General features: G+C 33.0%; 3 pseudogenes; 2 read left to right on the forward strand and 1 right to left on the reverse strand.

The window, feature by feature from the left end:
* The first annotated feature begins 1507 nt into the window (after positions 1 to 1507).
* Positions 1508 to 2852, forward strand: LOC125199464 (annotated as a pseudogene).
* A 193-nt stretch (positions 2853 to 3045) lies between these two features.
* On the reverse strand, positions 3046 to 8132 carry LOC125199458 (annotated as a pseudogene).
* Positions 8133 to 13199: 5067 nt separating this feature from the next.
* On the forward strand, positions 13200 to 14951 carry LOC125199460 (annotated as a pseudogene).
* The last annotated feature ends 312 nt before the right edge of the window (positions 14952 to 15263 follow it).

Below are 15263 nucleotides of genomic sequence, written 5' to 3' on the forward strand. Positions count from 1 at the left end.
TTCCAAACAAAAGTATCCATGGGAAATGTTCTATCGTGAATTTTAGTTGCTTTATTTGCATCGAAGTTTAAGAAAATTACAAGTGCGAAGTGGTTTGCCAAATAAATAATAGTGCATGTAAATTGTTAGATTCTAACTAATTACTAGTATGATTTATGAATTATTAAATTCTAATTATAAACTGCCAACTCTGCATATGGATTGTTAGACGTACATGTACACGTAAGAAGGATGTCTAATGTTATTTTTCTAGTATTTCAGTGCATATGGAGAAAAACATGGCAACATGACATCCATTGCAAATTTGCAATTATGTCAAAACAAAAACACACGAACCCGGACACAGAGATCCGTGATATGCACATGTCAAAACGAATACACTCTCTAATGATTGATATAGTACTAATAAACTACTTATATACAAACTGCCAAAGTTTAATAAAGGGAAAAGCTACGTGGTCACATTATGGCCGGCCATAGCCATAATAGGGTATCATGGTCATTATATGTACCGTAAGAAATAGATCAGAGAATGAAAATAACTCTACTATTATGAAACGTACCAAAATACCAAAAATGACTCTACTACTATGGAACGTATCGAAATACCAAAATAACTCTACTACTATAGAACAGATGGAGTACTAGTAAGTAGTTCGATTGACTGGGGACTAGTCTGACTATTACTTGAACCAAAATATTATAAGTGAATTAAGAACTTTGAATTTAATCAGTGAAGAAAAAAAATATTATAGTGATACTCTTTTCGTTCCTAACTTGTTAATTGAATTGTTTTTCTATTCCAGGACTTTTAAAGATAATTGAATCATTTCAGTTTTTGTCCAAAAAATATACAAATTCTATTTTCTATTTTATTATCTCTCATACGTTATTCTTTCTCTACATAATACACTAGGTGGCGTTTGGTTGTCATGACTAATTATCATGAGACTATCCATTTAGGATTAAGTTATAGGATTATTTTAGTTGGAGGGGGGAGGTTATGACTAATTATCATGAGACTATCCATCTAGGATTAGGTTGAGGAGATTAATCTTATGAACCAAACATGATACATATTTACTCATGAGATTTAGTCTAGTCAACCGAACACCCCTAACTATTTGTTTCTTAATTTTCATGCAGTAATAATAATTGTAACTTAATTAACAAGAAACTATGAGAGTACATCAGAAGTCTACAATCTTAATAGTATTAAATGACATTAAATCTGCATGTTTACAAGTAAATTCGAATATTAAATAGTAAGAAATAGGAGTAAAAGTTTTTATCTAAAATATCGATAAATTAAAAACAATGTAGTTAAAGCACAATTTTTCAATAATCATTTTCCACTCTAGTTGTTCAAAACATACTTAAAATTTTAAACCCAACAAATATTGATTTCTTTAAATGAAAATATTATTAATTCAACTTTATTCTCTAAAATAACTCTGCATAATTTATTTTATCGTTCAAAAATCCTCATAAGGCTCTCCGTATTAGTCTCTCACACACAGAAAAACACAGAAATTTGTTGCTCTCTGTTTTAATCTCTTCTCTCTCATAGACATTTTTTTGTTGCTTGTCTTCTCTCTCTACTCTACCATCCATGGGATTGGGAGAGCATTCAAGACCAAACCCCAATGGTTTTATTCGCTTAGTAGGATTTGCAAACGTATGCAAATCCTTCCTCTCCAAATGCTGCCCAGAGAAGCAACCCCTTTTCTCCAACCAAACACCAAACAAACCTATACATTTTACCAAGGTTCCTTCACCAAACCCATCTCTCATGTAGCATTATTATTCATTATATATTATTATCTAACATCCTAATCCTGCAGATTATCAAATCAAAGACCAAGAAATGTAAACCATGGAGAGAAGGAGATCATAAGAGACGTGACAGATTCAAACGAGGGAGCAATCACGACGACAACCGAGCTACAAGATCCCCTCGATGGGGCTGCGGCACAGGCTTCTCCCGGCTGTCGAGGAATCTGAGCTGCCAAGGCCGGAGAACCCACCCTCCGTGCGGGGAAGCTAAAGGGCCCTTTTCAAGGAGCTTGAGCCATAAAGAATCATTCAGGGGTGCTGGCACCGGCACCGGCGGTTTGACCCACACGTTCTCAAGAAGCGCGAGCAGGGGGGTCGCAGCCCCCATCATTTTCTCAAACTCGAGTGGGCTGATCAAACCGGCAGCAATGAAGAAGCACCTCGAGTGCACCCTCGAGGAGCTCTGCTTCGGTTGTGTCAAGAAGGTCGTCATCACAAGAGACGCCGTCAATGGCAACGGGTAAAAACAGAAACAAAAACAACCATACAGCATAAGATAATCCTGTAGGAAAATGCAGGAAACAGGGCTCTATGCTATCCTAACACCTTTTTCCCATGCAACTCTGGGTGCAGGCAAATAGTGGAGGAAGATGAGACGGTGACGATCAAGGTGGAGCCAGGATGGAGGAGAGGTACGAAGATCACGTTCGAGGGAAAGGGGAACCAGATGCCGGGCACAAAAGCTGCGGATCTAGTGTTCGTGATAGCAGAGAAAGAGCACCCCTTGTTCAAGACACAAGAGGATGATCTACAAATGGGAGCTGAGATCATGTTGGTCGATGCTCTAACGGGGTGCACGCTTCCCCTCCCGTTGCTGGGAGGCGACAACCAGCCTCGTGATAGAGGACGTCGTGCACCCCGGCTACGTGAAGACCGTTAAAGGACAAGGCATGCCAAAGCAACACGAGCCCGGGACAAGAGGGGACTTGATCGTCAACGTTTCGGTCAAGTTCCCAGAGACGTTGACACAAGAGCAGCGATCTACTGCTGCTACTATTTTGCAACAGGCTTGTTAATCTACCTCTTCTTCCTTTCTCTATACAGATGCAGATATTTGTACAAAACTAAAGCTGATCTACTTCTATTGTTTTGGTATGGGTGAGTTGCTGCAAACTAAAGACTCTAATAATAAAAACCTAGTAACTCTTGTTTAATTAAGATTTAAGAGCAATACCATAACAAAATGATAGTTATGGAGTTCACAGTAAATTGTGGAAGCAAAGAAAGTCATCGATTATCAATTTTACGTACAAATGAGTTGTATGTGCTGAGAAAAAAGACTTAAGTACACAAGAGCAAACGAGATTAATATTTCAATCTATATAGCCACAGGACTTGGTTAAACCTTGCCTGTTAGCAGTCATCAGCAAACCAAATCTTACATCTTATTAACCCGAAGGAATACAGGTGTACAAATCTTACCATCCGAGCAGAGCACGGATGATGCCAATTATGTCACCACTTAACACAGCTTTGAGAAATTTCAGCTTTCTAGGGGTGTATGGCGGATATCTTGCAGAGATTTCCCCATTAAACCCACGATACAAAACTGGCTTTTTATGGCTGAAAGCATCGAAAGAGATTTTCCGTGGTATGATCCCATTCCACTTTCTCCCACACCTCCGAATGGCAATGTGTCCTCAGCAAGCTGTCCAAATGAGAGTTTGTTAATATGGTTCAGGTCTATCAAGTGACATTTTTCATCAATTTGTCAATACAATATTGATGAAGCAACAAGAAGACAATTTAAGCATGTATCGTGCATTTAGTTTCACATTAGCATGAGACTCCAGAAGAAAGACTTACATGAAGAGTTACTTCATTAACGCCAATGCCCCCTGCTGAGACTCTTTGCAACGAATTCTTCCTTGAGCTTTTTGTCATTCGTAAATATATACGCGCAAGGGCTTCTCTTTAGAAGTAATCAAGTTAATGCCATCCTTAATATTGTTGACCTTCATACAAAGGAAATATGAAACATAAGAAAATCAATACACTATTATGTTCCATAGTTAAAAAAAGAATGGCCAAGGAATTAGGACAGATTGTCCTTCAGGACGGAGTCTTCTGGATCATCCAGTTACAACAAATATGATCCTTTTTATGGAATATAAAAGAAATCTTGATTTGGTTTATCATGCTAAGAAATATGTATAAATGAATGAAATTATCAAAATACTGTATAAAAGTCAGTCCAAACTCAAATAATCAGATGCTTATCAACTTTTACCGTGATAATGGGAAGTAAGAGGACCAAAAATCTCCTCATTCATGATAGAGAATCTTCGGGGCATCTAGTATAACAGTGGGAGCAATCTTGCTGTAAGATGGAAATGTAAAAGAATTGCATGAATACATCATCAGCCCCAATAATCTAAGAAGAAAATGCAGAACCAAGTTTTGAGCTCACAGATTGGCTTTATCCCGTTGACCACCAATAACTATTTTCCTGAAGCTTATCCTTTCATCCAAAAGCTTTGACAGCGTTCAAAATGTCGGGAATTTATAATTTTTGACATGTCTTTGAATTCACTGGATCTTTTCCATAGAATCTTTCTAGTTCAGATGAAAGAGCATCAACCTGATCAATTGTATCAGAATTTGATCAGAGAGAAACGTATACCTCTTTTGCATGTACAGTATAGTTCATTTGGCATATCTTACAAGTTTTGCAGCATAACCTTTGTAGTTATTATGTAATCAGGTGAAACACAGGTCTGTCCGCTGTTGAAACCCCATTGCCTGAGATGATTCTTGCTGCAACCTTAAGGATGAACAATAGATGCATACATATAATTTAGAACTCCATGTGACAAGCACATCATTTGTTGTTTGTTTCAGAAAACTCATATTTCGTCAAGTTTTGGTAACTAAGGGGCTTACTGTTAGGTTGATATCTGAATCAACAATTGCTGGACATTTCCCACCAAGCTCCAAAATCACAGGTGTGAGATGCTTTGCTGCAGCTGCTAATACAACAGCCAACCTTGCTATTCCCTGTAGAACATTTGCTTGATTAGGATCAATAATGTTTGTAATACCAACACCAATTTGTTACAATTCAAATAGAGATAGAGACACGCTGAACCACTTCATATCCAAAGAGCCAACTATAACCAAAAACAACTGTGAAATGTCTTCTCTTTAAATTCCAGATTCTTACCTATAGTCTTATATAGCTCTCATTTTATAGAATTTATTCTCTATATATCTTAATGGGCTGAACTATATTTATAAATTTGTTAACTAATAGAATAGTTACTAAACATTTGGAGCTAGACTGAGAGGGTTTTTGACTTCATTCAGAAATATCACTTTTGATTCAAAGCTAAAAGAATCTCTACGTCCAGTAAAGTCTATGATTCAGTTATTTATACAATCGCTCAGCAGATTCAAGTGGTCCTCTTAACTCAGAGACTAGAAAACATTGCAGAGTTCAAAACCTTTTGGCTTGAGCAATCAGAAAATTATCTAGAGTGAAAAGGTCGAAACCATCAAATTCAACAAACCTGCCTCCGAAAATCAAGAAAACCTCTCAAATTTCAACCTAAAAGACAAATATTGTAACATATGCTGCTAATCTTAGCATTGTCATGCAGGGAAGAGAGATGAATCACTATAATTTCTAGTACTCCATAAACAAGGAAACAGAAAAAATACTATAGTCTGTAAAACAGCCTAGCAACATCAGCATCTAAAATCTTGATAAAAGGCTGAGCAGACGTTTTGATTAAGAATCATTACGGATGTTTATTAGCTCAAGTACCTGTATAAAATATTTTGTCCCATTTCTGCTCCAGTAATGCACTTGTTTCCGAATACCACCTTCTACAACTTTTACAGCTGAGACATCCATGTACTGCCCAAGAAGTTTGACATAGTTGAGGAAGTTGCAGATGCAACTTCAGATGGCTTAAGTACTACAGCATTACCGGCTGAAATAGCTGCAATGACTGGCTCAAGCGCAATACTTTGGCAGAGAACAGCAGCCATATGCGAAAATAACAAAGGCAATTTATCAATATCACACATGGCACAGAAAAATTTTAAATCTTAAAAAACGCCAAACATATGCAGGATAATAAATAGACCATACGGATAGGATAGTTCCATGTTGAGATAACCAATACGACACCGAAGGGTTCTGACACTATTTCAGCTGATGAGGGAAAAGTGGTCATGGACGTTTTAACCTGCAATCACAAGAAAAATAGGCACCAGTTAAGTATCTGCATAAACAAATAAGAGAATCGGGATGGTTTCAAACTACAAATAAACACAAATTTACTTTTTCAGGCTTCATCCATCGATGCAATTGCTTCAGTGCCATCCTGCATGCTGATCTTACTGCTGCAATCTGCATGACAAAATAGTTAAGTAGTATTCTGAAATGGTGAGAAAATAAGATTAAAGACTTCCATGGCTTATTTTTTGAACAAGAAGTTACAAACAAAAAGGTCAACAGTCAACAGATGAACTGGAAATAAAAGCACAAATAAACAGAGAATTAGATGATAAGCTTAGGATCGTAAAGATAAAAAATCTCCCAAGGCATCTCTGACGATGCAACACCAAAGCTTCTCTTCATTTCATAAACAATATACTATCTGATAAGGTGAAGATGAAATAACTCGACTATGTTAGCTTTTTAGAAGTGATTTAGTTAGGAGTACATCATTTAGATTAAAAATTGCAAAAATTCTAAAGGAAGTGAGATAATTTTATCTTTAGTTTTCTTGACATCTCCCTACCTGTTTATTTCTCCAAACTTCATTTGCACAGCTAATACAAAAAGCATAGCATATGCATTATTCTCAAAACTATGGTCTTGGTGCTTTTCTATGAACATAATGCCAGTTCATGTGCAAAACCCTTTTCTTTTGCATTGTTTTTTCTGCTTATAAAGTGTCTCTCTAGGCCATAAGACGAAGCAAACAAAGTAACAAAGAGGTACAGGTTAGTCTTCTCTACGGCCAACAAATTATTAGGGTAGATTTAATTTATATACTTGATGCCAGTAATCTATATCCTTACAAATGAACCCCCACCAAAAAAAAAAAAAAAAAAAAAAAAAAAAAAAAAAAAAAAAAAAACTAGAAATCCTCTTTCAACCGTAGAAAAATATTTATGAACGCAGACAAGAATCAGAAGTTGAAAATCCTGTGATGGCATGTAAAAGTCAAACATCCATATCCAGTTATCTACAAATAACAAATCTACAACTAACAAAACATGATGTACAAGAAAAGAATTCGAAATCCCCCATGCGTTAGGCAACCCTGAAATGGATGGTTCATGTCCTCCCTCTTGCCTCGTAAAATTCAGTAACTTCCAAAATTTCAACCATAACTTTCGCTGTACACATCAAATTAATAGTTGAGGAATATCATTAACTCCACCAGGAACCACCGTTAGCCGTCATAATTCCAAAATCAAAAAGAGAATAAATAAACCAAAAAAAAAATCCTAGCTATTTTTCATTAATGAGCACGAAGCATTAAATGCAGTTGACAAATATCATCAATAGCCACAAGTACAAAACGTATTTAAATTCAACTCCGAGTTTCGGAATATGCATTCAATTGATCAATTCTGCTGAGGCGCAGCAACATCCAGATTCCAGTCAATAATAATATACATCCACAGATTAAAATACGTGTCAAATAGTGTGAAAACGAATAATAGAAATTACACCAAGTTGAATCTGTGCATTCAGTGCGATAAACAGTAACTGCTACAAACAATAGTAGTAATTCATCATCGCAGCACACGAACACATATATCACGAATCGGATAATCAGCAATAAAATCCAGCAATCCAAACTCCCTCACCTCATGAAGAAAAGCTTCGTGCTCGTGCTTGCCGAGATCCGAATTCAGAGCTTCGATGAGTTCCTTCTCGTGGTGGATCGCGATTTTGAGCATCGCTTTGAGCTGCGAAACGCGCCACTCGTACGTCCTCGTCTTGCCGGAGTTGTATACGTCCCTGAGCTCCGCCGCCGCCGTCTCCACACACACAGCCATGTTTCTCCAAACTCGAGATCAAATTACCACAAACCGAGGCGCGATTACAATAAACTGCCGTCGATCTGTGCGGTTACAAAAATGCGGTTTACACTGGTTTTTGGCGGGATGCGGAGGGATATTTCTTCACAGCTGTTCGTCGCTTGTGCGTTTTTTCGTTTGTGTGGACGTCGGAGTGAGAGTGATATTCGGTTTGGATTGGATTTGATTATTCATGGAGTTGGATTTTTATACATATTTATCGTCTTGTTGGCTGACCAACCGAGGGAATATTTGGGGGAAGATGAGGGAATTTGTTAATAAATCAACATATACGCAGAGAAATTAAGAAACAACTCAAAATAGCGAAAACGGAAATCAATATCCAAAACTATGATTATTCTGTATTAATAACGAAAAATAGATCCTTTTGTTTGTCTAAAAGTAATACTCCTGTGATTTCTTAATTGTATTTTAAGTTATTATTAAATGTAAAATTTTGAAATTATATAATCAATCAAATTTAATTGGTTCATTAATATAGTACTAATAACTAAATTAACAAATTACGTAGTATAATTAAGATAAGATTTTTTTAATTAAATTTCTAACTGATAATGATCATTAATTAAAATTTAGTTAATAAATTATCAATCAAGAATTTAATTACATTCATCCGTCTCAGAAAAGTCGTATTTGGTTTGAGCGAGTTTTAGAAACGTAAAGAAAAATTGATTAAATAAGTGTTGGAGTTAGGTCTCACTAACATAGGAGTATCCAATTTTATTAATAAAATGTGTTTGAAATAAATTGATGGAATGTAGAGCTTAATTATCATTGATAGTAAAAGAAAAATATGACTTTCACTTTGGAACTTTCTTAATTAGTTATAACAATTATTATTATCATTTATAATTTAAATAATTATATTAGTAATTATTTTAATAAGTTATTATAAGTACAATAACACTAATTGAAAACATAATAATAAAATTATTACAATTATAATTACATACTAGTAATATAGTTTATTATTATTATTATTATTATTATTATTTTATTTATTATAATTAAGTGTGATATAATTTTAAAATTATTTAAGATGTTTTAAATAGTTATTAATTTTTAACATAATAGTAACATTATTATTTATTATAGTTGTATAAAACAATAAAATGTTAGGAGTAGTAAGTATTATATACCCACTTAAATATGTAGACCCAAAAAATTAGAAAAAATTTAAGAACATTCGGGAATTAGAATCCTGGAATGTTGCATTTTTTTTGTTTTCTAGGTTTTGTTTATTCTTCATGTCTGACTGAAAATTAAACAAACATCCATTTAAAAATTAAGAAACTGAATTACTTTCATATTCGAAATCCTGACAAACAACTGTTATTGAAATTTTAAATTTTACAAAATTTATGAAAAACCAAAGTTTGATTTGTTCATTTTTTTGGTTATTTTATTCATTTATTTGATGATTTAGAGAAAATGAATGAATCGAATTTTGTATTTTATGAATTTTATAAAATTAAAATGTTAATAATATTTTAAATATATTAAAATTAAATTAAATACATAAAATAAAATATAATGCTAAATATGCATTAAATTAAACGATAATACTGCTCATATTTAGCATAATAATTCTCACGAATGGACGTCTACTATGAGTATAAAAATCAGGCATGAATGAACTAATTATAGTGCGGCATTGCCGTCGAGATCGTCCCTGTCACGATGAATATTCATTAAACAACCATTTATTAATATCATGAAAAGGACAAATATGCACAAAATGTCTAAATCATATTTATGCCATACACTTATATTAGTACTATAGTCAATTTCTATAGTAAACCCTCCCATCATTTTGTTTTTTAATTTTACCCCTATCAAATTATGAAGCTATATCAAAATATTTGAATATGATTAATCGTCAAAAAATAATATCCTTTCAATAAAAAATGATATCGAGTTAGAGCATTATTAAATATATACATGAAAAAAGGCATTTCAATAATCAATTTTTTTTAAAGATAATTTTCCACAAATAATACCCTTTCAAAAAAAAATGATATCGAGTTAGAGCAACTAAATATCATATGAAAATGGGGATTTAAATTTATTTAAAATTGTTTTGTTGTAATTTGATATAGATTTTTAAAAAAAACCATACCCAAAAATTTGTGTTGTTCGCCTTTCTTCTTTTTTCCCCAACGAAAAGATAATATTTATATGATTCAATTTTAGTATTTTAACTTTTAAAAAATAAATTTTAAATTTTAAAAATTAATACCAATTTTTTTCATTCTACAAGGTAGTTATAATACAATATCTACATTATAATTGCTTGATAAATTTTATATCACCACATTTCATAATTTTTGACCCAACATGCTTTTCTAGGATCTACGCTTTAATATTTTATTATTTTTATTTTTTTCAATTTAATGTGAAATACTTTTAAATCGTTTTCCTTTTTTTTAGATGCGGTAAGAAAAATAAGATTTTATTTTGTTTTTTGCGGAAATTGAAATTTAAAAAGTTTTGGGTTTGTAATACTTTTTAAAAAATATTGGGGAAAAACTTTTCCACACTGACCAAAAGTTTTTTTTTTTTTGTTTGTGGTGGATTTTATTTCATTTTAGTGTTTGTTGGTTTTGTTTTTGACCCTGATTAGGGGACATGTATTTTGCATCATATTGAAAATTGATCAATAATTAATTTCAGGTACCAAATAGGATTTTTGTTTTTTTTTAAAATATAATTAATCGGATATTTTAATCATTTTTTATTGTCATTGGTCATCCCTATAATCGATGAATATTAAAAAATGGGGGTTATAAATTAAATTTTTAATCATAAGATGTCATACCTATAAAATAATCCCAAAATAAATTTAAATTAAAGGGAAAATTTTAACAAAAAATGTACTTTTTCCTTTTTTTAATTTAGAAACGGGGATTAAATCTAAACCAAACACAATAAAATTTTATTTGATACAATCTCTAAACCAAACCGCCATATGCATTTAGATATACTCTTCCGTTCAATTAAGATTCTCATTTTAAGGATTTTAAGAAATGTTGAGAAAAATTGGAAAGTTAGTAAATAGGGTCCCACTTGTATATATTGTTTTAAATGAAATGCTGAATTAATTAATTAGCTAAGGACCTTAATTTAATGGAAAAAGAATCAAACTCGATTCCGAGATAAAATTGCAAAACAAGACTTCTATTATGGAAGGAGTACAAATTTACAATTCTCATATTTGTCCAGCGGTAATCAATTCCTCTTTCATGGCAAAGGGCCTAAGTTTGAGTACTTGTCAACGCCGTCCCTATATGCTTCTTTTTTTTTTATTCAAATCTTTTTATTCCTTTTAAATATTCTACTAATATGGATTTCAAAATAGGGCCGTCTAATGCACACATCTTTATTTTTTTTTGTTTTATTATATCTTATGCATTTTTATATTTTTCATTCTTCTGTTTATTTAATATCCTAATGCATTTGAAACCTACACAATTAACATATATATTTATTATTCTATTCAAAATTTTTAAAACATTTTTTATACCTTCATCGCTTTAGCTTTTTTAAAAATATTTTAATGCATTTGAAACCTACATAACTCACATTTTTTAAAAAAAAAAAAAAAAACTCACACATATATTTATAACTCTTTCGGCTTTTTCAATCTTTAAAAAGAATATTTTATATCTTCATCATTTTATTTTTTAAAAATATTCTAATGTTTTTAAATTTCCTAACGAAATATAATACCCCCTTTATATTTTTTTTTTTTTTTAAAAAAAAAAAGTTAAAAAGGGGAATTTAAGAAGAGAAAAAATGTAGATAAGACTCTTCTCTATATTATTCTCTCTTTAATTTACCATTTCACCCTTTAATATTTTTTATCTTTTTTACAAAAAAAAGGAAAAAATTTGATAAAAAGGTTTTGGAGGAGTATATAATTAGTTTTTATTTTTCAAATTTTTCTTTTAATACACATCTTTGTGATGTTTTCAATAATAAAAAAAAAATCATAAATTTTGGGGAGAAAAAAATTAAGAAAATAAAAAGATGGGTTAAATTTTGGGGGCTTTAAGTGCTATAATTATTTATCATACCTCCAATAAAAAAACCAGACCCACCCGAAAAAGAGCAAATTTATAAATTGTGAAATATTATCATCAAATGATGATTCATTCATTTCTTTTTTTTCTTATATTTTTAAAAGCTTTCATTCTATTTATGTTAGCTATCCTGAACGAATTTCTTCAATAATACCAAGAATATCACAACTAATTTTAACTTATTTTATTTAATAAAATATACAATTCACTTTTCAAATGAAGTCTTTTTAAAGAAAAAAAAGCATTTAGATGCTTTTAAACTTCGCATAGTGAATGTGATGTTAAAAATGAAGATTTTGGTGATTATGCATAATCTTTCGATCTATAGAAAAGAATGCATTATGATAGTTGGAGACTCTCATAATGCGTGTGTGATAGTTGGAGACTAAATGGTCGGGCCAAATTGCTGTATTTTGTTATAGGCTTACTTGTTGGGCCACGTTTTTTCACAATGGTTTTGGGAGCACTCTAGTTGTTGAAAGTTGTCCATTACAATTAAAACTACTGACTGAGATTCACCATGTAGCATTTTTTTCGGTTGGGGCGGACTAAAAATTTAAAAAATCGTACTACTAGAATTTAAATTGATATATTTATTCCCTAATTATTAGCTTAATCTCAAAACAGTATTTAGTTCTCCATTATTTATGAGTCTTGAATTTCTAGTGCAACAAACTACGGAGCAATTTAAATTATTTCGGACAAGTTCGTACTTAGGCCATCTCCAAACATTTATGCTAATTTCAAACCCATTTTGAGATATATCACACTAAAGTAGCTTTACTCAAACCATTTACATCATCTCTAAGTTTACACTATTTTTTAGTATTTTTCTAACAAAATTTTGGAGTAAACACCATATTTGGTGTTATTCCATTGAAAAATTAAAAGGGATTTAGGGTTTAAAAATGAGTTTTATGTCTTAGCGGAGGGGAAAGCATTCGAACCATTTACACTAAACAAACTCATTTTATAAATATCAATTTAAATATGTATTAAATCATTTACACTAAACATAAATTTAAAAGAATATTTTTTATATTAGTCTTTTTTACTCATAAAATTTAAAAAACTTTTAGGTTTGTTTATGTAAACTTAAAGATAGGTATTTTTTTCTCAAAAATAAAAAAAGAAATTGATTTTTATGCTATTTATCATTAAAAATAAAAAGAATATAAATTTTAAACCCTACTAAAGCAAAGCACGCCCGCTGAACTGACATCCAATACACTCACCGCCGCTTCCGCCATCGACGGCTCATCCTTCGCTCTCGAATCATCTCTGTTTATCAGCCTGTAAGTATGGATTCCGAAACCTAATTAACCTTTTCATACAACGTTCAAATCTCTAATTTGGTTCTACAAAAACAACAGATACTAATTGAATATTGGATTGGAAAATCGCCAAAGATGTTGCCAACTGATTCTACCAAAACGCTATCCTTCAACCGCTGCATAACGGAGGGGATTTGGTCATTGTGTATGAGCGGCACGACGTGATGAAGGCTGTACAAGTTTCGGAGAAGGGGTTTTACAGAACCGTTTTGGTATGTTCAAGCATTCTGATTGGATCGGAAGCCGTTCGGCTCTAAGATCTTCAGCAGTAAAGGCGGATTCGTTTATTTATTAGCTCCGACGCCTGAGCTTTGGACTCTGGTTTTGAGCCACAGGACGCAGATTTTATATATTGCGGATATAAGTTTCGTGGTTATGTATTTGGAGATTGTTCCTGGTTGCGTGGTGCTTGAATCCGGCACGGGAAGTGGATCCTTGTCTACTTCTCTTGCTCGTGCTGTTGCTCCCCATGGCCATGTTTATACCTTTGATTTCCATGAACAGAGGGCTGCTTCAGCCAGGTGGCTACTTTGTGTATTCATTCTGTCGTTTTGAAGCTCTTGTGCGTTTATGTTTGTTGTTTATTCCTATCATTATGTCAATGCTATTTCATATCTTCAAATTTGATTATATGTTTAATTGTATTTTCAGTTAGAATTATTTGATGAAATCTGGATGCTTTAAATCTGATTATATTTGATTGGCTGTTTAGTTAGAAGTAACTCCTGCCTTCATATAGGAATTTTTACTAATTGGATGTGCAGTTAGAAGTATTTCGAGCGGATTTCTGTGTTTTTGAGTGACTTTTATATCATTTTTTATGACAATATACATGTATGTGCATATGTTTGTTTCAGGGAGGATTTTGAACGCACAGGATTGAGTAGTTTGGTGACAGTTGGTGTGAGAGACATACAGGGTGAGGGTTTCCCAGATGAATTTTCGGGTAGAGCCGATTCTGTTTTCCTCGACCTGCCTCAGCCATGGCTAGCGATTCCTTCTGCTGCAAAAATGCTGCAGCAAGACGGGGTCTTGTGCTCCTTCTCTCCCTGTATTGAGCAAGTGCAGAGATCTTGTGAGACGCTCAAATCATCCTTCACCGGTAGACTGCTACTCCAAACTTTCAACTTGAAAACCTATAAATTTGTGCTGACCATTTCCAATCTAATTATCAAATTTGTTCAATGTTGCAGACATAAGAACGTTTGAGATACTCCTCCACACATATGAAGTTCGAGAAGGGCACTTGCCAAGTTGGCAGGATGGTGATGGGGTTTTGGCATCTCTTAAGGGTTGCAAGAAAAGACAACGGTCAACAAATGGACAGGAGAATTCTCGACCTCAGACTGTCTTGGCTAGACGAATGGGTGAGACGAGGGGCATACTGGTTACTTGACATTTGCCAGACTCAGAAGTTAGAATTAGAACTTCTTCTGTGTATTGCTGATAGCAGCAGTTGAGTCTTTTTGTGCTGTTCCAAATTCTAGTCTATGCTTCGAATTCTGTCATATAGTTTTAGCTTAGAGCTTTGGTTGAATGTCATTCTTTTTCCTCTCAAAATGTAGAGGTTTGAAATTGTTGGAACCTTTAGTTTGTTTCCTGGTGGTTTATTTGAATATTATGATTCTTATCATAGGCATGTAAGTAATTTTGGGGTATAATAATTTGGCTGTCCTAACTTAGCACCATCAATTACATAAAGAGATAATACTATATGTAATCTACACATACATTTTACACCTTAGTAAAATACGAATTTAATGCTATATGTTCTTTATTGAATTTGAAATTAACATTGATCTCAATTGCAACAAACAGTTAGCGTTGTCTTCTCAAGGCAACCGCAGCAAAGTGCTTAGGAGTTGCTCCGGTGGCTGCTCTGAGCATGCGCTTCATCTCCTTCATGTGTGCAAAAACAATTAGTTGAGAGTCTTGAGACAACGAT

This window comes from Salvia hispanica, unplaced genomic scaffold (assembly GCF_023119035.1).
Source record: "Salvia hispanica cultivar TCC Black 2014 unplaced genomic scaffold, UniMelb_Shisp_WGS_1.0 HiC_scaffold_513, whole genome shotgun sequence".
NCBI classification, from domain to species: Eukaryota; Viridiplantae; Streptophyta; class Magnoliopsida; order Lamiales; family Lamiaceae; genus Salvia; species Salvia hispanica.